This window comes from Mastacembelus armatus, unplaced genomic scaffold (genome assembly GCF_900324485.2).
Source record: "Mastacembelus armatus unplaced genomic scaffold, fMasArm1.2, whole genome shotgun sequence".
Classification (NCBI taxonomy): domain Eukaryota; kingdom Metazoa; phylum Chordata; class Actinopteri; order Synbranchiformes; family Mastacembelidae; genus Mastacembelus; species Mastacembelus armatus.
Genome location: NW_022872941.1, coordinates 581733 through 593374, shown reverse-complemented (window position 1 = coordinate 593374; position 11642 = coordinate 581733). Strand labels below are relative to the sequence as shown.

The following is an 11642-nucleotide window of genomic DNA, read 5'->3' as shown; positions in this document are numbered from 1 at the left end:
TGTTTGAACAAATTGTTTCTGATGAGGACAATTTTCTGGCAAAAGTTTGAACTTTTAATCCATGGATGAAGTGACATTCCCTTTGTTTGTGCAATGCATCAACAAAAGCAAAAGTAAAATGTTTTACTATCACATACATTTACACAACCTTATGTGTAATGTGTAATTACTTCAACAGCTTCCATTGACATGTTTAGCTGTTGAAGATATAATCAATAGAAGACTTGAGTTGGCAAACAAAACTGCTGATGTCTTGAAACATGTTGCCTAATTTTAACAGTACAGAAACAAGAAAAAAGTATCAATTTCTAATCTATAAAATAGATGTTTGGCTCAACTTGCTCTAACAAGGCATTTTCATAGCTGGCAATGCCAAATCCATGCTATCTTTTGTTGACTGCTTTGCTGTACCTGCTCTGTTTTCAAACCCTTGAGAGACTGAATATCTTCAGTAGAACACTAATCCAAACAGTACAATTTTCACACACATCATGTGCTACTGATAGTTAGCCTCTAATCCTGAGTTAAATGACCCACACTAGAAAAATACAGATAAAAGATAAAAACTGAAAGGTTTAAGGAATGTGGACACTCACAATTGTCTATGTGCTGATATGTCACTGATTTATGATAATCAAGTATTAATGCTAAAAGCATTATAAAGATTATTTATACTATATTATATTTATATTATTATAATCTTTATATTTATAATATAAAGATTAAACATTATAAGATGCCTGAAAAATGTTAAAATTAAAGCAGTCTCATTTCAGTGTAGATCAGTTACTTTCGTTGACGAAGTATTTTCGTTATAATTTTCGTCAACGTCAACTTTTCGCTGACAAAAACAAGACGTTAACTAAATAAAAATTAAGTGATGATGACGAAAACTAAATAAAAATATATTGACATTTTTGTTGACTAATAAAAACGAGACGAAAATGTGAGTGAGGGACGTTTTTGGAAAAGAGCCAATCAGAATTAATCTTCTTAGACACACATTTGAAAAGTAACTGATCCACCTAGTGGCGTGATTGGGAGGAACGGCCTCCCCGATACGAACCCGAGCGGTGTTCTGTTGCTGGACTTCTGTGCTAGTCACAGTTTGTCCATAACGAACACCATGTTCAAGCATAAGGGTGTCCATCAGTGCACATGGCACCAGGATACCCTACGCCGGAGGTCAATGATCGACTTTGTAGTCGTGTCATCTGACCTTCGGCCGTATGTCTTGGACACTCGGGTGAAGAGAGGAGCAGAGCTGTTAACTGATCACCACCTGGTGGTGAGTTGGATCCGCTGGCAGAGGAGGAAGCGGGACAGACTTGGCAGGCCCAAACGTACTGTGAGGGTCTGTTGGGAATGTTGAAGGAGGAAGAAGGAGTCCTACCGAGCTTGGTTGGCTTGTGGTACTTCTGAAGCAGCTGACAGGTACCACAGGGCCAAGCGTGCTGCAGCCTAGGCGGTGACGGAGGCAAAAACTCGGGTATGGGAGGAGTTCGGTAAGGCCATGGAGAAGGACTACCTGTCGGCCCCGAAGAAATTCTGGCAAAGCGTCCGGCGCCTCAGGAGGGGGAAGCAGTGCTCTACCAACACTGTTTACAGTGGAAGTGGGGAGCTGCTGACCTCAACTGGGGATATTGTCGGACGGTGGAAGGAATACTTCGAGGATCTCCTCAATCCCGTCAACACGTCTTCCATAAGGGAAGCAGGGGCTGGGGATTCGGAGGCTGATGCATCCATCACCCAAGCCCAAGCCGAAGTCACTGAGGTAGTTCGGCAGCTCCTCAGTGGCAAAGCACCGGGGGTGGATGAGATCCGTCCCGAGTACCTCAAGTCTCTGGATGTTGTTGGGCAGTCATGGCTGACACGCCTGTGCAACATCGCGTGGCATTCGGGGACAGTACCCCTGGATTGGCAGACTGGGGTGGTGGTTCCTCTTTTTAAGAAGGGGGACCGGAGGGTGTGTTCCAACTACAGAGGGATCACACTCCTCAGCCTCCAGGGGAAGGTCTATGCCAGGGTGCTGGAGAGGAGGATCCGGCCGGTGGTCGAACCTCGGATCCAGGAGGAACAATGCGGTTTCTGTCCTGGGCGTGGAACACTGGACCAGCTCTAGACACTCTCAAGGGTGTTCGAGGGTTCATGGGAGTTTGTCCAACCAGTCCACATGTGTTTTGTGGACTTGGAGAAGGCATTCGACCGGGTCCCTCGTGACATCCTGTGGGAGGTGCTCCAGCAGCATGGGGTCCGGGGCCCTTTGCTGAGGGTTATCCGGTCTCTGTACAAACGGAGCAGGAGCTTGGTTCGCATTACCGGTAGAAAGTCAGACCTGTTCCCAGTACACGTTGGACTCCGGCAGGGCTGCCCTTTGTAACCGGTTCTGTTCATTACTTTTATGGACAGAATTTCTATGTGCAGCCAGGGGCCGGAGGGAGTCCAGTTCGGGGACCACAGGATTTCATCTCTTTTTGCAGATGATGTTGTCCTGTAGGCTCCATCGAGCCAGGATCTCCAGCGTGCGCTGGGGCGGTTTGCAACCGAGTGTGAAGTGGCTGGGATGAGAATCAGCACCTCCAAGTCCGAGGCCATGGTACTCAACCAGAAAAAGGTGGCTTGCCATCTCCAGGCCAGGGGAGAGATCCTGCCTCAAGTGGAGGAGTTTAACCCTCTGCAGTCTGAGAGGGTTTTGGGGGCCTGGACAAATTTTGACATGTCCTGACATTTGTGCTTTTTTCAGTGTCTTTTAAACATATTAATGTCTAAAGTCTAATAACACTGTAATCAGCACAAAATTGGCTACAATAATATGTGAGAAGCAAGTTTATACATGATTGTGTTTATGAGAAAAAAGCGTTTATGCATGGTTAGTGAAAAACCACAATTTTTTACTAACTGAAATAAGACCATAAAACACAAACAGAACATTGGTTCACAAGACTTTGGAGACCTGCATGTTGTAGGCTAAAGTGTTTACTTCAGAGTGCTGTGAATGTCATCTTGTTCACACATTCGCAGTAAACAATACACTGATTTAAATTTTCTAAGACACTTTTTGTCCAGAAAGGCCATATGCACAAGGGTGTGTCTGAGGATGAATAGTCATGTGATTTACCTGAGAACACAAAAGACGCACTGAACGACCAGACAAAGACGCGCATAATGAGCTTTTCAGTCAATGTAGATGAGACGGATTAGTGCAGCACAATACAACACAATGAGGAGTCAAACGATCCTCATTTGAGTTACAATCAGTGTTTTTACTCTGAGGACAAGCTAAACTATTTGTCTCTGTGTGCAATACAAGAAGCGCTTCTTCACGTCCGTGACGCGCCATCATCCAAGCGCGCAGAAAAAGTGAGTAAATTCTATGATGAAGTTTGATATTTTGTGTCATTTCTCGGGAGTGTGCACATATTTACCTGGTTCACCTAAGATTATTTACATGTGAACAGTGGACAGTGTACAAGGCGGGACCGCATTACCTGTAATGAGGTGAGACAGGAAAAAACGGACTTATCCTTACGTTCATACGGATTAAATAAAAAGTGATGATTTGTTTTTGACTTGAATTGTTTCACTCAAAAGAAAACATTTCAAGCTTTCTACCCATATAATTCTTATTTTTATGAGCCAAGTATTCACTGAGATTGTGGTTGTTTTATTTACGCGTCTGTGAAGAGAAATGGCAGAGACAGAAAAGGCCGAGAGTGCACCCTGTCGGCTTTCTTTATTTAAAAAAAGCACAACGTTTTGTTGTTATTATGATGGTATACCACTAAAACTAGACCCTTTACAGATTTGAATGATATACTTCTTTTATCTGTACGATCAGAATTGATGGAGTAATTTAAGTTTGTTTCGGCCTTATCAGGAAAAGATGCGTCAAAACGCGTCGGCGTATCTCGGGGTCTTGTTCACGAGTGAGGGAAAGACGGAACGCGAGATTGACAGAGGGATCGGGGAATCGGCAGAAGTAATGCGGTCGGTGTACCGGTCTGTTGTGGTGAAGAAGGAGCTGAGCCGGAAGGCGAAGCTCTCGATTTACCAGTCAATCTACATTCCTACTCTCACCTATAGTCATCCACGATCTCGTTCTTTCGGTCATGACCCAGCGCTCATGACCGAAAGAACGAGATCGCGGATACAAGCGGCTGAAATTAGAGATAGGGTGAGGAGCTCGGTCGCCCGGGAGGAGTTCGGAGTAGAGCCGCTGCTCCTCCACATCGAGAGGAGTCAGTTGAGGTGGCTCAGGCATCTGTTTCGGATGCCTCCTGGGCGCCTTCCTGGGGAGGTGTTCCGGGCATGTCCCACTGGGAGGAGGCCCCGGGGAAGACCCAGGACACGCTGGACGGACTATGTCTCCCGGCTGGCCTGGGAACGCCTCGGTGTCCCCCCAGAAGAGCTGGAGGAAGTGTCCAGGAAGAAGGAAGTCTGGGTATCCCTGAATCGGCTACTGGCCCCGCGACCCGGCCCCCGATAAGCGGAAGAAGATGGATGGATGGATGGATAAAATTGCATTTTAGTCAAAAGACTATGACTAAAACTAAATTAAAATCTGCTGTCAAAATTAACACTGGTGTAGATTCCTCTTGGATATGTGTGTTCAAATCACCGCACCTAATACTTGTACATCACAGTGCTAGCTATATCTAACAAAGATCACTTAATAAGATGAGCTGCCTCACAAACTGTGCAGAAATACATAAAATAATACACTGTATCTTAACTACATATATATTCAATTACTTCTTTTCTTTTTGCTTGTCACACTTTGTTTCAGATCACCAAACAAATTTAAATATTAGTGAAAGATAATGCAAGTAAATACATCATGCAGTTTTTAAATGGTTTTTATTATTAAGGGAAAACAAAATCCAAAACTACATGGTCCTGTGTGAAAAAGTGTTTGCCCCCCCTGTTAAAACATAACTAAACTGTGGTTTACCACACCTGAGTTCAATTCCTCCAGCCACACCCAGGCCTGATTACTGCCACACCTGTTTGCAATCAAGAAATCACTTAAATAAGACCTGCCTGACAATGTGAAGTACACCAAAAGGTCCTCAAAAGCTAGACATCATGCCGAGATCCAAAGAAGTTCAAAAACAAATGAGAAAGAGAGTAATTGAGATCTATCAGTCTGGAAAAGGTTATAAAGCCATTTCTAAAGCTGTGGGACTGCAGCAAACCACAGTGATAGCCATTATCTACAAATGCCGAAAACATGGAACGGTGGAGAACCTTCCCAGGAGTGGCCGGCCAACTAAAATTGCCCCAAGAGCACAGCGACGACTAATCCAAGAGATCACAAAAGACCCCACAACAACATCCAAAGAACTGCAGGCCTTACTTGCCTTAGTTAAGGCTGTTAAGGCACTGTTCATGACTCCACCATAAGAAATAGACTGGGCAAAAATGGTCTGCATGACAGAGTTCCAAGACGGAAACCGCTGCTGAGCAAAAAGAACATAAAGGTTCGTCTCAGTTTTGCCAGAAAACATCTTGATGATCCCCAAGACTTTTGGGAAAATACTCTGTGGACTGACAAGACAAAAGTTGATCTTTTTGGAAGGTGTGTGTCCCATTACATCTGGTGTAAAAGTAACAATTTAGTAATTATGGTGGAAAATAAATATTTGGTCAAGACAAGCAAGATTTCTGGCTCTCACAGACCTGTAACTTCTTCTGTAAGAGGCTCCTCTGTCCTCCACTCATTACCTGTATTAATGGCACCTGTTTGAACTCGTTATCAGTATAAAAGACACCTGTCCACAACCTCAAACAGTCACACTCCAAATTCCACTATGGCCGACCAAAGTTACAAAGGCGCAGTAACACATGATGCCGCCAGGGACTCTCAAATCCTGCAGTGCCAGACGTGTCCACCTGCTTAAGCCAGTACATGTCCAGGCCTGTCTGAAGTTTGCTAGAGAGCATTTAGATGATCCAGAAGAGGACGCGGAGAATGTCATATGGTCAGATGAAACCAAAATAGAACTTTTTGGTAAAAACTCTACTTGTCGTGTTTGGAGGAGAAAGAATGCTGAGTTGCATCCAAAGAACACCATACCTACTGTGAAGCATGGGGGTGGAAACATCATGCTTTGGGGCTGTTTTTCTGCAAAGGGACCAGGACGACTGATCCATGTACAGGAAAGAATGAATGGGGCCATGTATCGTCAGATTTTGAGTGAAAACCTCCTTCCATCAGCAAGGATATTGAAGATGAAACGTGACTGGGTCTTTCAGCATGACAATGATCCCACACACCGCCCGGGTAACGAAGGAGTGGCTTCGTAAGAAGCATTTCAAGGTCCTGGAGTGGCCTAGCCAGTCTCCAGATCTCAACCCCATAGAAAATCTTTGGAGGGAGTTGAAAGTCTGTGGTGCCCAGCGACAGCCCCAAAACATCACTGCTCTAGAGGAGATCTGCATGGAGGAATGGGCCAAAATACCAGCAACAGTGTGTGAAAACCTTGTGAAGACTTACAGAAAACGTTTGATATCTGTCATTGCCAACAAAGGGTATATAACAAAGTATTGAGATGAACTTTTGTTATTGACCAAATACTTATTTTCCACCATAATTTTCAAATAAATTCTTTAAAAATCAGACTGTGATTTTCTGGATTTTTTTTCTCATTTTGTCTCTCATAGTTGAGGTATACCTATGATGAAAATTACAGGCCTCTCTCATCTTTTTAAGTGGGAGAACTTGCACAATTGGTGGCTGACTAAATACTTTTTTGCCCCACTGTAACTGTTTGGGCCACCCTTAGCAGCAACAACTGCAATCAAGCGTTTGCAATAACTTGCAGTGAGTCTGTTACAGTGCTGTGGAGGAATTGTGGCCCACTCATCTTTGCAGAGTTGTTGTAGTACAGCCACTTTTTTTCAAGCATGAACCTACCATCTACCAGCTACCTACCAACTACCAGCTCTACCATCTATGATGGTCAGCAGTTTGTCTAGAGTTCTCTTCTCTGCAACTGTCACCAGAGAGGCCAGCTTCATTCCAACTACAGAGCCAGCCTGCCTGATCAAGTTTGCCTAGCCTAGAGGCGTCCCTCTTGGATGTGATACAACCCCAGCAAACTACCACATAAAAGATGACACTGGCGACCACAGAGTGGTAGAATATTCACAGAAGTTTCCTGCAGATGTTAAATGAGCGCAACCTCCTTGTACAGGTTGTCTGTGTTGCAAGATCAGTCCAGCCTGTCCAGCCACAGCCCAAGGTACTACCTTAACCTCCTCACCCTCAATCAGAATTGGTCGCAGACATGGTCTGGACCTCCCAATCTGACAATCCAAGACACCAGGCAGGGGTCCACTCGCATCCTTGTCAGTTTTTCCTGTAGCATAAAGGGCTGGATGGTATTAAAGGTACTTAAAAAGTCCAAAAAGAGGATCCTGACAGTGCCACTTTGTAACCATTGCTTTTATAGCATGTACTTTAAGGGCTATACAACAGGTGACTACAACGCAGGAGAATGGGTTCTTTGTGGAGCCAATAGTGTGACTGGAAAAATAGAGGCAAGATAAATTGATAGTATTACACAATGATATATTCAAAGGTTAACTTAAAGCAATAAAAAACACAATACACAGATAAATCATATATAAGAAACAACAACAAAAAAAAATCATCCACACAGTTCAACTTCAAACACTGGAACCCAGTAAGTTCACAGTAGTAGAGTTCTTCATTTCCTTTGTTTTAGTTCTGTCTTTTCCTTCCTTAGTTCATTTACTTGTTCCAAAGAAATTTATATTCCATAATCTAAACAAGAGAGCAACAAGGGGGAAAAAAAAATTAATCACCAGTTCGCCACTTGTAACAAGTACAAGAATTTAATTTAGGAGAAGTCCTGGGGAAAAAAATCTGGGGAGAAAAAAAACCTGACCTGTGGAGGCCAGTATCATTTCTTAGTTAAATTCATCACCGGTGACATAACAAAACATGAGCATTCAATAAGGCAATTAAAGCAATTACACTTATTTCAACCTATTCATTCCATGGCAGTCAACTTTTAGCTTGGCTAATCGCGGTTTACTCTTAGCTGCGCAGCTGTTCCATGCAATCACACAATAAAGATTAGTTCAGTTCAAATTAAAATAAATCTCTCAAAGGAGGAATCAGACTACACGTTATTCCAATGTTTCTATTTAAAGAGGTTAATTTAATTAAAGTACCCCAACACACTCTTTTGCCTCATATGATATTCAGACTTTGTTTTGCTGTTAGAAAAAAAACCAGATACTGACACTAACCAAAAAAAACGTCATTTCGCACAGGAACTCACTGTTGCGTTACTGTAATTCATCGCACCCTATTGAGAAAAGGGGTTTCTTCCTTTTCCTCTACACGCTTTTCTGCAACCACAACCACAGTGTGAGCCGAATATCAGCGAACTCTTCTTCTGCAAACCAGATCTTATTTATATTTTGCGGTTTACTGCGACCAATCAGGGAAGGTCCTTGAAGGTCAACTGACTGTTCAAGTGACAGGGGTTACCCTTATCAAGGTGCAAGCAGGCTCGATGGAGGAGGCAGAGGATAGCAACCTCTACACCAACCTTTGCCCGATAGGCAAATTGTAAGGGGTCCTGGGCATGATGTACCTGGGGGTCTGAGGAGGAGAAGGAAGCCGTTCCAGTGTCTTCATCAAATGTGACGTGAGTGCCACTGGTCGGTAGTCATTCAGCTTGCTGGGCCGGTTCTTTTCTGGAACCCAAGCTGTAGGCTAAGGTTGAAGATGCGTTGGAGTGGCTTTCCCAGTTCAGCAGTGCAGGTCTTCAGCAGCTGTGGACTCATCTTGTCTGGGCCTGCTGCTTTCCTTTGGTGTGGCCTCCTCAGTTCACTCCTCACCTGGTCTGCAGTTATGCAGGGAGGACACTGTGGGGAGAGGAGGAGGGAGAGGCCAACATTGATGTTAAATGGAAGGGATGCTGAGATAGGAATGAGAGGAGGAGGGGGCAGTGGTGAGGCTAGGGGAGGCATAGACTGGTCAAACTAGTTGAAGGAGGCATTTAGTCTGTTTCCCTCCTCCATTGTGTCTGGTGATGGTGTTGACACCCTTCCAGACCTCCCTCATGTTGTTCTCCCTCAGCTTTTGCTCCACTTTTTTCTTGTAGGTGTCTTCGGCCACCTTCAGGCACTGTTTCACCTCCTGCCGTGCTGATTTTATTGCCTCTCTGACTTTGGATCTGAAAACAACCTTCTTCCTGTTGAGGACAGCTTTGACCTCCTGTTTGTTGTTAGGGTAACAGCATATGGTCATGATGAGCCCCTCACCACGTCCACACAGAAGTTCAGATAGTCAGCCAGACAGTATGCCATCCCCTCAATGTCCTCACTATGTGGATTTAGCAGCACATGCCAGGCCATGGCTTCAAAGCACTCTCTCACCTCTCCTCCGGAGATCATTGCCAGTGTTGTGATATACTGCCTTTGTACCAGGGGGTCGTACTGTGGCTGTAGGTAGACCAGGTTGTGATCTGACTTCTCAAGTGGGGTGAGCGGTGTGACTCTGTATGCATCCCTCACTTTGGCATACAGTAAGTCAATTGTCCTGTTTTTCCTCGTGGGACAGTTCACATCCTGGTAGAAAGCAGCCAAGGTGGAGTCCTGCATGGCATGATTAAAATCCCCAGAAATGATGATGAATGCCTCTGGATGTTGGGTCTGCAGCCTTGCTGTGACTGAGTGGATCTTCTCAATTAGCTCTCAATCAGTTAAGCAATGGCTGCATCGGCACTCAGGGGAATGTAAACACAGAGTGCAATGATGTGACTGAACTCCCTCAGCAGATAGTATGGCCGCAGGCTAATGGCTAACAGTTCTAGATCCACACAGCACAGCACACCTTAACAGAAACATGATCAGGGTTAAACCAGCGGGTGTTGATATACATGAGCCCCTCACCTCTTTTTCCGCAAGCCTCTGCATCCCTGTCAGCTCTCACTGCTGTAAAACCCAGCAGGTCCACGTTAGCATCCAGTATTCAATATTTTAGGTGAGTGATACCCAAATTTTTATGCAACACAATGTCCCGTAAATACTTATATATATATATATACAGTATAAGAGATATATATTCGTACACATGCAACACTCTCCAATGTGATACTATGCGTGGAACATTTTCTTACTCAGTACTGTGTAATATTCAATGTGTGGTGCAATATTCATACTCATATTTACATTCCAATATGATGCAAAGAATTATAAAATGTACATATATGCATCTTATATTTTTTATATTTTCTATCTTTTAATAATTTCTATCTTTTAATTTAACATGACACCGTCATGTTCCCTCTTAATTTCTATATCCTAATTCTATTGTTTATTCTTAATTGCTTGTTGTTTCCGCTGCTGTAATACTGAAATTTATCCATTGTGGACAAATAAAGCACACACTTTATTCTCTGTGTTTACATAAAGTCTTATTTTATCTTATCTTATCTGACATGACTCTGCCATATCGCGTGGCAGTCGGAGACAGTGCCTCTAGGACTGGCAGACTGGGATGGTGGTCCCTATTTTTAAGAAGGGGGACCAGAGGACATGTTCAAATTACAGGAGGATCACACTCCTCAGCCTCCCTGGGAAAGTCTGTGCTAGGGTACTGGCACTTTTCCTCTTCGTAAGTCATATTAAATGCATGTTCTCTCTCACTGAAAGTGAACATCCATAATCTAACTTCAATAGGTTGACAATCTAAAGTTATCATTACAAGTTAGAATTACAAGAGAATGGGCAGATTGCCTAGAAGTAGACTCACAAGAATTCTGATACAGTGGTTCTGCAGTGTGCTGTTTGGTCCATTTTGATTATGAAGACATTACTTGTTACCTCTGAAACTTGCAATAACTTGCTAATGATGGTATTAAGACTTGGCATATTTTGACATCTGAAGAACATGTTGGATCTTTGTTGAAACACCCTTCTCTTTTTTCATATAAGAAAGTTAAAAATCTAAAAGAAATGTTAGTTTCTGCAGATCTGAAAAGTCATTCAGTAAGTCAAATCATTTAAATTCACGTTGTTTTTGGTGTCCGCATTGTTTATACAACCTGCACTAATGAATTTAATCATCCCCAATCCAGTAGCGGAGTGGTTTATGTGTTAAAGTGCCCATGTGGATTATTATAGGTGGGGAAAACAAAACGTCAGTTAAAGTGAACGGATGTAATCTCTCCTATAGCAGAACACTTTTCAGTCTCACCTTTGGTTCGAAGGCACTGAAAAACATCTTCTGATTTTGAAACAAGAAGCATATTGGACACATAATTTGAATACTATGTGACCTTATGTACTAAATGAAGAGTTGAATCTCAGATGCTTTCTCATTAAATTACTTTCATTTCTGTGGGTAATTTATCTATTTCAAGCACTCTTTTTATGTTGATTCCTTTTTGTTCTAATTTCTTTCCATTTGTTACAGCCACAAGATGGTGCTATAAGTAAATTAACAGATGTGCTATGCAGGTGATATTTATCATTAAGGTATGGCATTTTACAATAGGATGCCCTGTATATCATTTAAGGGTGCATGTAGAGTTTTTTTTAAGTGCTCTTCTTATTAAGCCCCTGATTAGCTGGGATTAGACCGTTGTGACACAGGTTAG

At 43.1% G+C, this 11642-nt stretch overlaps 1 protein-coding gene across 1 annotated transcript in view; it reads right to left on the bottom strand.

The window, feature by feature from the left end:
• The window catches only part of LOC113133232 (ankyrin repeat domain-containing protein 31-like), a 28891-nt gene that overhangs the window by 12570 nt on the left and 4679 nt on the right, over positions 1-11642 (bottom strand). The window lies entirely within an intron of this gene.